Source organism: Sus scrofa, chromosome 1 (genome assembly GCF_000003025.6).
Source record: "Sus scrofa isolate TJ Tabasco breed Duroc chromosome 1, Sscrofa11.1, whole genome shotgun sequence".
NCBI classification, from domain to species: Eukaryota; Metazoa; Chordata; class Mammalia; order Artiodactyla; family Suidae; genus Sus; species Sus scrofa.
The window spans coordinates 44,142,745-44,156,493 of record NC_010443.5 but is presented as its reverse complement, the minus strand read 5'-3'; the positions used below and the strand labels follow the sequence as shown (position 1 = coordinate 44,156,493).

The following is a 13,749-nucleotide window of genomic DNA, read 5'->3' as shown; positions in this document are numbered from 1 at the left end:
AATGTATATGTGTACTCTTCTAAAAAGGAATTTAACCATTCTTGTCAAATCAGGAAATAGAAAGGTAAGCACTATGGTTTGTCTTATGTTACATAGAATAATAATATCCACTTTCTAACTTAAGGATCTAATTATAAGATAGTTGGCTTTTTATGCATAACTTTCATCTGTGAAATCAAGATTTTCAAAGGTCACATTTTAACTTTAGTTAATAGGAAATGCCTTTAACAAAAATTAGTATAGGAAAAGTTCAAGACAGTTTGAAATAAAACCCAGGAAACAAGATTACTGTCAGCAGTTGTCCAAGAATCCTAGTTGATAGGCTATAAATTGTGATAAAACTGGTGAAACAAAGTGCAAAAAGAATTTGCTTACAACTTTAAAAAATACACATTGTTGAAAAAGTAGAGAATTCAGAGAAGCAAATGTAAGGAAAATAACTTCTAATATCACTCTTCAATTACATTTTTGGTGACAATCCTAGAGTTTTTTGTATTTATATTTAAAACAATGAATCCTACTATAACAGGTTTAATAAAGAGACTTTTAAAAAAACTACAAACCATTAAATTGAGTCCTACATTCTATTTTGTATTTGGTTATTGTGTTTGGATATAAATAGGTACATCACATGAAAATAAAATGTTTGGAAAAAATTATAGTCCACATTCAGTTGTCCTTAACGAACATTTAACCTTGTCTGAATTTTTCAAGTAATTATATACTCATCTTCTCTCTGTCTTCTAGAGATTCAGATATGTAAATTAATTTTAACATCAGGATTCATATCCAGATTATTGCAAAAAAAAAAAAAAGATTATATGTACTCCCAGGTCAAACTATTTGGGTTATCTGCTGTTGACTGTGTTTGCACTTTCCTTCAATAGCTCTAATAATTTAACTTGATTTTATGAGGACAAGAAAAAGAAACCTGTCTGAGAGAAGGAAAGCCTGACCAAAATGATAAAACCAGAATGTAGGTAAGTGCTAACAGCATAGTTTTACTTGTATAAAGTATCTAATACTTCCTTTCTGAAATGAAGATTGATTTCAACTGCTGTATCGTTTATGAGTTTTGTTCTGTGAAGTATTCCTTTATTTATTTATGTTTTTATTTTTTTGGTCCATGGATCTCAATTCCCAGAGCAGGGATCAAACCTGGGCTGCAGCAGTGAAAACACTGAGTCCTAACCACAAGACAACCAGAGAACTACCCCATTCCTTTATTTTGATAAATGTGTTTTGCAGTGTTATTCCCTTACTAACAGCCATACGTAACAACTTTTTAAAGTTTCTTATTTGTACAAAATTTAGCGGAGAAGTAGATGGGTAATGGAAGTAGTAACTTTTCCCCAGAGGAACCTATATTTTAACTAGGTTTCACATAATTAAAAAACAGGACATAAACGTCTAAGTTGCTTAACTGGAGATGTTTGACAGCATTTGTACAATGCATTATTCAGGAGCTGAGACATTTGACAATGTCTGGAGACTTTTTTTGTTACAACTGGGGAAGAGAGGACTACTCTTGGTGTCTATTGAAAAGAGGCCAAGGATGCTGCTAAATATGCTACAGTGCACATGGAAGCCTTCAAAACAATTATTCAGCCTCAAATGTCAGTAGTGCTGAAGCTCAGAATCTTGGTCTAGTGTAGTTTATTTGAGAAGGGGTGGTGAGGAAGTTGCCTGAATTTGCTCTATGGTAATTGTAAAAAAAAAAAAAAAAAAAGTTTTGTTAGATTTGAATCTACAGATCATAGTTTAGAGATGAAATAGACATTTATGTATGCATGTTTTTAAACTTTTTTTTACTTGTGTTCTCATTTTTACATTTATCTTTGACATTTTGTCAGCTTCTTGTGTAAATTTATTTGAAGAAAAGTAATGTGTTTTGAAAGAAAGTAATTTGCTTTTTTACAGCAACATGGATGGAACTAGAGACTCATACCAAGTGAAGAAAATCAGAAAGGGAAAGACAAATACCATGTGATATAACATATCTGGAATCCAATATATGGCACGAATGAACCTATTTACAGAAAAGAAACAAACTCATGGACTTGGAGAACAAACTTGTGGCTGCCAAGGGGAAGGGAGTGGGATGGACTGAGAGTTTGGGGTTAGTAGATGGAGACTATTGCATTTGGAGTAGATAAGCAATGAGATCCTGGTGTGTAGCACAGGGAAATATAATCACTTGTGATGGAACATGATGGAGGATAATGTGAGAAAAAGAATGTGTGCGTGTGTGTGTGACGGTACAGCAGAAATTGGCAGAACATTATAAAGCAACTATAATAGGAAAAATAATTTGTTTTGAAAGATAGGAATGTTTTACACAGGTATGATAAAAGAAATTTCATGCTTCAGATTATTCATTGTATAAATATCAAATTAGAAATGGTTTTCATGCATCCTGTAGGTAATTAATTTCTGCATTGTATAACCACTTCTATTGTTCTTAAAAGTGATCTTTATTTTTTTACTTTTTAAAAATTAGAGTATAATTGATTTACCGTGTTGTGCCAAAAGTGATCTTTAAAATGCTTGTTGTAATGCATACTATGCTTGTTTTTGAGATCATGTCTCTAAGAATAATAACTAAGTCATTGTTATATTTCTTTATCTCTTTTTTTTTATTATTATTTTTCTTTTCAGGGCCACACCTGTGGCATATGTAAGTTCCCAGGCTGGGGTTGAATCGGAGCTGCAGCTAAGGCATATGCCACAGCCACAGCAACACCAGATCCCAGCGTCATCTGTGGCCTGTGCTGCAGCTCACAGTAACACCGGATCCTTAACCCACTGAGCAAGGCCAGGGATCAAACCCCCATCCTCATGGATACTATTTGGGTTCTTAACCCATTCAGCCACAATGGGAACTAAGATGTCTTGTTTTTAAATACTTCACCTGGTGGCTTATTTATTTATTTATTTATTTTTAGCTTTCTGAAAGTAACATTGATAGAAGTGGCTTCAGTCTAATGTGATTTCCCAACTATTACCTGAAATTCAAATAAATAATTGAGAGTACTCCTTGTAAAGAGATTTTGTGAGGCCTCAACAAAGAAGACTTCTGAGGGATAGTTAGAAATAAACCTGCTTATGTTCAGGTGTACATGGAGTATATGTATATGTGAAAATAGTTCTGATAAGTCTGTTACTAATTTTGGAGTGTGAGGTGCAATGCCTAATATAAAGTCATTAGGAGATTAACGGGAATGCATAGGAAATACCCAGACAAATGATTTCATTACATATTAATTTAAGAATAACTTGGAAGCTAAAGTTCATCTTTACATAAATATGCAGAATATTAAGTTACTTGCAGAATCAGACCTTATCAGATATACCGTGAGTTCCTCTGTTTATCAGAATATAAGACCAGCAATGGTGCTCAGCATATCAGTTGATGATGCTTTTAGTTATTTTAAAAGAATGAAAATCATAGCTTCTGTACTGCTTACTCTTATGGGTCAAGGAAAAGAAAAGTGAAGTTAACGCAACCAGCATATGTACATATTCTATTCAAGTAGGTAGAAGTAGGATTATGATTGATTGCTGTCAAAGGGTAATTATTGTCAGATTCCCTTGCATAGCGCCTTTACCACACTCTACTTCCACCTGCAGTGCATGAGATTGCCTATTTCTTTCGAGCCTGCCACTGTCAACTTTTAGATTTTTGCAATTTGATGGATGCGAAAGTTTTTTTGTAGTTTTCATTTGCATTTTATGGTAGATTGTGTTTGCAAAGATGGCTGTAACAGTAGTTCCCATCCCACATGCTTTTTTATTTTTTACAATGTTACTTTGCCAGTTTTTCAAATTGAGATAAGAGTCTATTTCCCTTTTCCTTGAATCTGGGCTGGCCCAGTGACTGACTATGATTAATAATATGTGTCAGAAGTGACACGCAGCTTGCAAGGCTGCATCTTAAAGATCTTGCTGCCTCCTCCTTGTTCTCAGAAAACAGCCATCGCATAATGAGGTCTGTCTTGCTAGAGAGATTACCTGGGGATGGTGGTCTTAGTGTGAGGAAAAGGGAAAGGGTGAGAGACTAAGAAGCGCTGTAAATAGGAAGAGACTTAAAAGATATCAGTCAGTTACCTTGAGTAGACCCTATTTCAATCCAAACTTTTATTGGTTTCAGGTTAAACGTACATATTAACTTGGAGAGAGCTAATATTTTTATGATGATGAATTGACCAAGAACGAGAGACATCATTCCGCTTAGTCAAATTTACTCTTGAATTTCTCAGTCCATCAGGAGTTAGTTTTAAACTTTCATTCATGTAAGTGTTGCAAATTTCTAAGTTTATACTCAAGCATTTAATCTTGGTTTCTTTTCTTTTGTGTTGATTTTTATATGTTTTTATATTCTACTAACTGGATGAATTCTCCTATTGTTTATCTTAGTTTTACCTTTGTTTTACGTTTTCTAGGTATTCTATCATGTCTTCAGCAAATAGAGATAATTTTATCTTTTCCTTTCCAATTCTTTTTTTTTTACTAATTATGTTTGCTAATACCTCCAATCATAATAAGTGGTAGAAATAATGGGAGTCCATGCCTTAAACTTGACTTCAGGTATTCCCCCTCTTATCAGATGCTGATTTGGAGGCTAAGCATATGTATATATTTATATATATAAATTGTAATAAGAAAGTATTAATCATTTCCTATTTAAATATTTGATTGGAGTTCCCACTGTGGTGCACTCGGTTAAGGATCTGGTGGTGTCTCTGCAGCAGTGCTGGTTCAATCCCTGGCTCAGCACAGTGAGTTACTGTAGCTGCAGCTAGGATTCGATCCCTGGCCTGGGAACTTCCATATGTCACAGGAGCAGCCAAAAAAGAAAAAAAAAAGTTGATTAAATATTGAATCAAGATTGGATGCTGGAGTTCCCGTCGTGGCGCAGTGGTTAACAAATCCGACTAGGAACCATGAGGTTGTGGGTTCGGTCCCTGCCCTTGCTCAGTGGGTTAACGATCTGGCGTTGCCGTGAGCTGTGGTGTAGGTTGCAGACGCGGCTCGGATCCCGCGTTGCTGTGGCTCTGGCGTAGGCCGGTGGCTACAGCTCCGATTCAACCCCTAGCCTGGGAACCTCCATATGCCGCGGGAGCGGCCCAAGAAATATCAACAACAACAACAACAAAAGACAAAAAAAAAAAAGAAAAAAAAAAAAGAATGGATGCTAAATTTTATTCAAGGTTTTTTATTTAGATGGAGAAGTATTCTTTTTGATATAATATAGTCAGTTTCCCCAGATATTTCCTGTTTCTTGAAAAGATGATAGATTGTTTAATATCAGGTTACAAATTTGATATATATCCACCTATATGAATATCTACCTTACTAAGTATGTTATTTAGGATTTTTATATACTTAACATATATAAAATTTCTTACAAATTTTTATGTACTTAATGTCTATAAAATTTATTTTATAAATTTTTATATACCTAATGTTTATAAAACTTATAAATATTTATTTTATATTTATTTTTACTTGATATGTCTTGCACTAATAATGATGTATTATTAGTGTGTCTGTCAATTTCTCTGTGCATTTTCTGAAGTTTTTGCTTTATGAATGTGGCTGCTGTGTTATTTGGTAAAGATGTCCAGAACCGCTATATTTTCATTTTGCATTATGGACTTAATGTTACAAAGTGTTCTTCTTTGTCTTGTTTAATGCTTTTGGGCCTGAATTCACCTTGTTAGATATTATGCTCACAACCCTGCTTTACTTTTGTTTGCAATTGCCTAGTCTATTTTGCCTATTTCTCTAATTTTAGCCTTGTTTTAGAGGTGTCTCTTGAATACATCATAAGCTTGGATTTTGCTTCGTTAAACTATATGAAAAAAAAAATAGTTGGTTAAGCCCATTGACATTTCTGCCAAAGACTTCCAAATTCATGCTTCCCAAGTTTTTAATAATGTGTATTATTTTTAAAAATGAACACCTATAAACTATTATATTAAAAAAGCCACGGTTTTATATTTTATGTGCATGGTACATATTTTATACGGTATATAATATGTATATACCTATATGCTATATATATATATATATAGTATTTTTTATTTTAAATTATCTTTATGACTTTTGTATTTTTACTTGATTGACAATGTTGACCTGAAATGAAGAGACTGACAGCTGTTTCTCCAGTTGCAGGTTTTTCCAGGATCAGCAGAGAATTGCAGTTCTGGTCTGCAAACACAGTAAGCCTTGTTCAGGTCTCCCCACAGCAAGAGAAGGAGAATGGTTTAATAGAGAGGAAAAGAAAATTAGGAGGGCTGTAGTAAACAGAGAGTCCATGGCTCTTCATTGGCTGAGTCTTGGCCAGGATGATCTCTCTTCTTCCTGATGGGCTCTGCTATCATTGCAGGGCCTGAATGTTCCCCCTTCTTGTCTCCCAGCTCGATTCAATTGAGGTTCTTGTTTATTCTTTTATAGCAGTTTAAAAAAGTCACATGTATTTGGTATTTTCATTGACATTTTATTCTTTTTTTTTTTTTTCCACCCTGTAATAGTAACACTCTCAGAGTGGGTACTTGATAAATACTAGGTATATGAATGACTGTTTCTAGGCAATGTTGGTTCCTGTTTGAATATTTCTGAGGGAACCAAATATGTGATCTAAATAGAGACCATCAACACTCTATGACTCAACATGATTTGGCCATTCTGTTTTCAAGCAGAATTTAAAACACTACTATTCATCATTTCCTTGAACCAATTTCCCCTTAAGCCAGTTATTTATTTCATTCTTATTTTACTGGGCATTTTTGTCTTTGGTATTCATATAAAACGGAAATTAATTCATTAATTTTTTTTCTTTATACAGTCATACCTGCGGCATATGGAAGCTCCTAGTGTAGGAGTTGAATCGGAGCTGCAGTTACTGGCCTACACAACAACCACGGCAATGCCAGATCCAAGCCACATCTGCAAACTACACTGCAGTTTGCTGCAACACCAGATCCTTAACCCACTGAGCAAGGCCAGGGATGGAACCTCATCCTCATGGAGACTACACTGGGTCCTTAACCTGCTGAGCCACTATGGGAACTCTGAGTAAATGGAAATTTAAACAGTACTATTTAGCAACAAACGATGATGGTGTACAAGGTTGAATAATGGCCACCCAAAGATATAAAGTACTAAACCCTGGAATGTATGTTACCTTAAAATTTGGAAAAGGGATTTTGCAGGTATAATCAAATTAAGAATTTTGAGAAGAGGAGATTGCCCTGGATTATCTGGGTGGACCCTAAATGCCATCATAAGTAGCTTTAAAAGAGTGAGGCAAAGGGAGATGACACAGACATAGAGGAAAGGACATACGGATCCGGGAGGCCGAGATTGGAATGATGCTGCCTCAAGCCAAGGAATGCCTAGAACTGCCAGAACCTGGGAGAGGCAAGGAAGGTGTTCTCTCCTTTATCCTTCAGAGGGAATGTGGCTCTGTGGACATCTTGACTCAGGCTTCAGTCCTCCAGAACTGTGAGAGAATACATCTCTGTTGTTTTGTCACCAAGTCTATAATTTGTTACAGTAGCCACAGGAAAATAAGACAGATGGAAAAGTTACTAAAGCATATGAAAATGGCTATTGTGGTAAGAAATTGCCTGGCTGATTAGTGTGTGTGTGTATGTGTGTGTACACTGATGGGTTTGTCAAATAAATTTACAAGTAACCAATTTGTCTTGCTAGGTAATCTGTTATTTTAAATCTTTATACAATCTGTTGCTGTTTATCTATATAATCTCTGAGTTGATTCAAACTATTGTGCCAGGGAAGACTTAAAGTTTTTAAGGCCAACTGCTTAAAAGACAGAGTGCATTTCAAGCTGAAGAAATGTGAATTTGGCTTTCTACGTAAGGTGTGGCTTGCCCTCAAAGATCATTGACATGACAACACATGATAAAACCAAAATTTTTGAACAACTAGTTATAAGCAGCCAGTCTGATGTTGCTTTATCTAACAATTAAAAGGTATAGTTAGGAAACCATAAACAAATGAAAAGACAACCCATAGAATGGGAGAAAATATTTGCAAATGAAGTGACACATAGGAGATGAATCTCTAAAAGATACAAACAGCTCATTCAGCTAAATATATATATAAAAAAAATGGACAGAAGGTCTAAATAAACATTTCTCCAAAGAAAGACATAGAGATGACCAAAAAGCACATGAAAAGATGCTCGAGGAGTTCCTGTTGTGGCGCAGTGGTTAACGAATCCTACTAGGAACTATGAGGTTGCGGGTTCGGTCCCTGCCCTTGCTCAGTGGGTTAAGGATCCGGCGTTGCCGTGAGCTGTGGTGTAGGTTGCAGACGCGGCTCGGATCCCGTGTTGCTGTGGCTCTGGCATAGGCCGGTGGCTACAGCTCCAATTCGACCCCTAGCCTGGGAACCTCCATATGCCACAGGGAGCGGCCCAAGAAATAGCAACAACAACAACAACAACGACAAAAGACAAAAGACAAAAAAAAAAAACAAAAAAAACAACAACAAAAAAAAATAAACTTATGATTACTAAAGGGAAAGGGTCAAGGTGAAGGATAAAGAGTTTGGGATTAACATATATACACTACTGTATGTAAATTAGATAACCAAGAAAAAAAAAAAAACACAAAAAGAAAGAAAAAAAAATTAGATAACAAACAAGGACCTTCAGTATAGCACAGGGAGCTCTACTCAATATTTTATAATAACCTGTATGGGAAAGGAACCTGGGAATGGATACATGCACATATGTAATTGAATCACTACTGTAACCTGAAACTAATACAACATTATAAATCAACTATACTCCAATATAAAAAAAAAATTTGGAGTTCTCTTATGGCACAGCAGGTTAAAGATCTGGCATTATCATTGCAGTGGTTTGGGTTACCGCTATGGTGAGAGTATGACCTCTGGCCTAGGAAATTCCACATGCCATGGCATGGCCAAAAAAATCCACAAAAATTAAATTTTTTAAAAAAGGTATAGTGAACTATCAGCATTTCTACAACTATCCACCTTCCAAACTTTCCTTCCTGTTTGGAATAATCTACCATTGGTCTCAGTGGAACACAGGGTACCACCTCCCATTATAGTAAACAAATGGTTAGATTCTCCCTCTCTTCTTGGAGCCAGGACTTGGTCATATGACCAGGGCTTACTTCATTAAACATTCCCACCCAGGAACTTCTATCCTGAAGAATGTTTCATGTAGACTTGAAAAAAAATGTGTTTTCTGTTGCCATTGGCTGGAATGTTCTGTATATGTCTGTTAGATCTGTCTGATCCATGTTGTTCAAGTCCATTGTTTCCATATTGATTTTCTGCCTAGATCTATCCATTGTTGAAAGTAGGGGTGCAATTATTATATTGCTGTTTATTTCTCCCTTTATTCCTGTTAATATTTGCTTTGTATATTTATGTTCTCCTATATATATTTACAGTTGTTATATCCCCTGATGAATTGATCCCTTTGCCATTATAGAGTGATGTTATCTGTCTCTTTTGACAGTTTATGATTTAAAGTCTATTTTGTTGGATACAAGTGTAGTCAGTCCAGATACTCCAAACACTTTTACTGCTCTGTTTTTTCCCCATCACTCAGGTCACAGCATCTCTGCCAGGGCACACCTATCCTGGTGATGCCCTCACATGAAATCTCCCTATTCATGATGTTCTTGCCTCTGATGCATATGCTGTTCATGGGATGTAGATGGAAATAGCTCAGTTAATTTCCTGATACTTGAATATGTGCTTCTTGAGAAAAACAGTGTGTGTTGATAATTGGGAAGAGTACAAGGGTCTTATGCCTTTACAGGTTCAAATAAAAGAGCATTATTTAAGGAAGTTATTCTTTTTTTTTTTTTTTTTACTTAAATCCTTCTAAGTTATATAATCAAAATATGGCTTTATAATTTTTCCCACTTATTAATTATATCCTATAGCTATTTGACTCAAATCAATTTAAGTATTGAACTGAATGTAAGACAGAGTTATAAGCTATAAAATAAATAAGACATTGTCAGGAGTTCCCTTCGTGGCACAGTGGTTAACGAATCTGACTAGAAACCATGAGGTTGCAGGTTCGATCCCTGGCCTTGTTCGGTGGGTTAAGGACCTGGGGTTGCCATGAGCTGTGGTATAGGTTGCAGATGCAGCTTGGATCCCACGTTGCTGTGGCTCTATCGTAGGCTGGCAGCTACCACTCCGATTAGACCCCTAGCCTGGGAATCTCCATATGCCATGGGTGTGGCCCTAGAAAAGACCAAAAAAAAAAAAAAAAAAAAAAAAAAAAGACATTGCTCCTACTCATAAGAAGTTTTAGAGTTACACATTTTCTCTCACCTCTGGCTGCAGAGATGAATCCCTTGGGGAAGACTTAAAAACATTGATGTCAGCACTCTATTCCCAGGAACTCTGATTGAAACGGTTTGGGATGGGGTCTATGACATTTTTAAAAATTGAAGTATAGTTGACGTACAATATTAGGACACTGATTTAAGGTGATACTAGTATGCAGTGAGGCTGAGAACCACTAAGGTAGGCACATGGGTTATGCACAAAATAGCTGTACTGCAAAGCAGAATATAACTCAACTGTTTTAAGAAAAATACCATCACTAAGATAAGGCTCCCCACCACTTCCTTATGAACATCTGCTCCTCTCCCCACTGTGTTCTGGGTTAGCTGCCTTACCTCTCTTCTTTCATAACTTCCTACAGTTACCAAAACCAGAGCATTTATTAATACCCCCCCCACACACACACACACTCTTGTCAATAACCAGTGTTTCTGCTCCTGAACTAGGTTCCTTGAGGCCAGGGACACAGATCTATAGTCAGATTAATGTTAATTCACATCTCAGCAGCTCGTGATACAGACAAATTTCTTAACCTTTAGGCATCCCCCCCTTTTTTGCATATTTTTTTAGGGCCACACCCAAGGCATATGGAAGTTCCCAGTCTAGGGGTCTCATTAGTTGCAGCTGTGGACCTACACCACAGCCACAGCAACATGGGATCCAGGCTACATCTGCGACCTACACCACAGCTAATGGCAATGCTGGATACTTAACCCACTGAGCAAGGCCAGGACTGAACCTGCATCCTCCTGGATGCTAGTCAGCTTCATTACTGCTGAGCCACAATGGGAACTCCCTGTCCCCTTCATTGATCTGTAAGATGTCAAAAACAAGAGTGCCTAACTCATAGGGCTGGCATGAGGGTGAATGAAGTAATGCCTGCATAGCACTTAGTTCAGTACCTAGAGCATAGTGACAAGCCAAAAATATTGGCTATTGTCATTACTAGTTTCCCTCACCCCAGAATCTGGCATGCTGATTGTTAAGTAAAATAAAATACCACTGTACTTGACTTGACAGGCCAGATTTATTAAACTCCAATGGGTGTTTAAGCACTTGTTTAACAAAAGACAGGCTGCTGATAGTCCAAAGGGTACCTGTGCATCTTAGAAAAAGGACCCTATTCTGTTTTTGCTGTTCTTTGTACTTTCCTGCCCTGGTTCCTGCCTCAGGTGGCTGACCCCTCCACTGCATGCCTTGGGGTCCCTTGCCAAAAGACTTGAGTTCTGCACATGGGAGACCCCAGAAGGCAGTTAGAAGGAGACATAGGAGACTTATCTCTGCTCCCTCCCTGCTTGGGGCTGCATCTGTCCACAGCTGCACCTCTTTTCAGGAGAGGGGCCAGTCCACCATCGCAAAACACCATTTCCTTCCCTGGCTCTTGCAGATCCAGGAGTATTGATGGCTTTCTGCTCTTGCTAGTCTCCAAGTGCAATGTCTCTTCTTGGTTTCCTTAGCCCTGTACACACATGGAAGGGTAGGGGAGGTAGTGTCTTCATTAAAGTCTTTTGACATGTCTCAATTGGACTATTAGGTGCCTGATTGATACCTGCTCCTTCCTCAAGGACATTTTACTGCCCTCTGCTGGAAACTTGTGGTAAGCCATGTACATTTATTAGGTCTCCAATGTGAAGTGGTGTCACTTAGATGTGGCTTGAAGTAAAAAACTCAAAGCAGTCAGAGACACAACATTGATAACTTAGTATGACTCACCATCTTGTGCCTCATAAAGGAACACCAAAGCCTCCTCACTTAGTTGTTCATAACGTCACCTACAAACACTTCCTTGTCCTCTGTTTCTTCAGTCCTCTCACTCAGCAGCCCTCTTCCAGGTCTTTTCATTGACTACTCTGCCCTCCCTTGGGAAACTCCACTCTTTCCCACCAAATAAGTAGTAATAATTTTGGGGAATATACTTATATTAAAAATTATTTGTGTTTATCTGAACTTTAAAATTTAATAGGGCATGGAGTTCCTGTTGTGGCTCAGCAGAAACAAATCTGACTAGCATCCATGAGGACGCAGGTTCGATCCCTGGCCTCTTGCGGTGGGTTAAGGATCTGGCGTTGCCATGAGCTGTGGTGTAGATTGCAGATGCAGCTTGAATCTGTCATTGCTGTGGCTGTGGTGTAGGCCGGTGGCTACAACTCTGATTTGACCCCTAGCCTGGGAACCTCCATATGCTGTGGGGGCAGCCCTAAAAAGGAAATAAAATAAAATAAAATTTAATGGGGCAGCCTGTATTTTTATTTGCTTAGTCTGACAACTACTCTCTGGGCCATTAGCTATCATTGGCAGCACAAACCTTGTTCTAGGGTTAGATGCATAAGAAGAATATGGTTGATTCCAGAGTCACATTTCTACAGAGCAGGTCTGATTTGGCCCAAAAAAATATGTTCCCTTTCCATTGCTTGTCTGTCACTTAGAGAAATTTTCTTTATCACACTGGTGTGTTTCTTCAAAGTGCAACTGTGCCCTTTCCAGGATGTTAAAAGAACTAATATTTCCATTTACAGTTGGAATGTTCATTACATTTGTTTCTACAGGACCCAGATAATGTAAAGGAAAATTTTGGCGATGATCTGCATAATTTTCAGTCTCAACCTAAATATCTTAATATTATTTATTGATAATTGATCATCAATGTTTATTTAATTACTTCATTTTTTTGGTCTTTTTTTTTTTTTTTTGTCTTTTCTAGGGCCACACCCGTGGCATTTGGAACTCCCATGCTAGGGGTCTAATCGGAGCTGTAGCTGCCGTAGCTTGCCAGCCTATGCCACAGCCACAGCAACGCCAGATCTGAGCCACATCTGTGACCTATACAGCAATGCCAGATACCTAACCCACTGAGGGAGGCTAGGGATCAAACCCAAAACCTCATGGTTCCTAGTCGGATTCGTTAACCACTGCACCATGACAGGAACTCCTAATTACTAAACTTTTAATAGGTCATGTTGTTTCTATGCTGGCATAAGTTTCCACATATCATCATTTATCTCAAAGACCTTATTAAACACAACCAGTTAGTCCATTTTCTACGAGTTCAAAATGTTACAAAAATACCAAAACAAATAAAAAAACAAACCAATCAGGGAATTCTCTGGTAGTCTAGTGGTTAAGACTAGGTGCTTTTACTACTGTACCCTGGGTTAAATTCTTTGTCTGGGAACTGAGATCCCACATCAAGCTACTGTATACTACAGCCCAAACAAAACAAACCTATTCAAGGTTTTTGTCTACAATGTGTCTCTCTTTGTTTTATTTAAATTTACTCTGTCATTCATCAGTAAATATTTTTAACACATATAAAGAACAGGACATTTGATAGGCACAGTGTATAAACAGTGTAGGACCCTCTCACTGGCTCTCTGA

General features: G+C 37.3%; 1 long non-coding RNA gene across 1 annotated transcript; it reads left to right on the top strand.

Moving 5' to 3' along the window:
- LOC110260250 lies at nt 2,830-9,861 on the top strand. The gene is made up of 2 exons (XR_002343190.1): nt 2,830-4,292; nt 6,172-9,861. It is a non-coding gene; the product is annotated as an uncharacterized LOC110260250 (long non-coding RNA).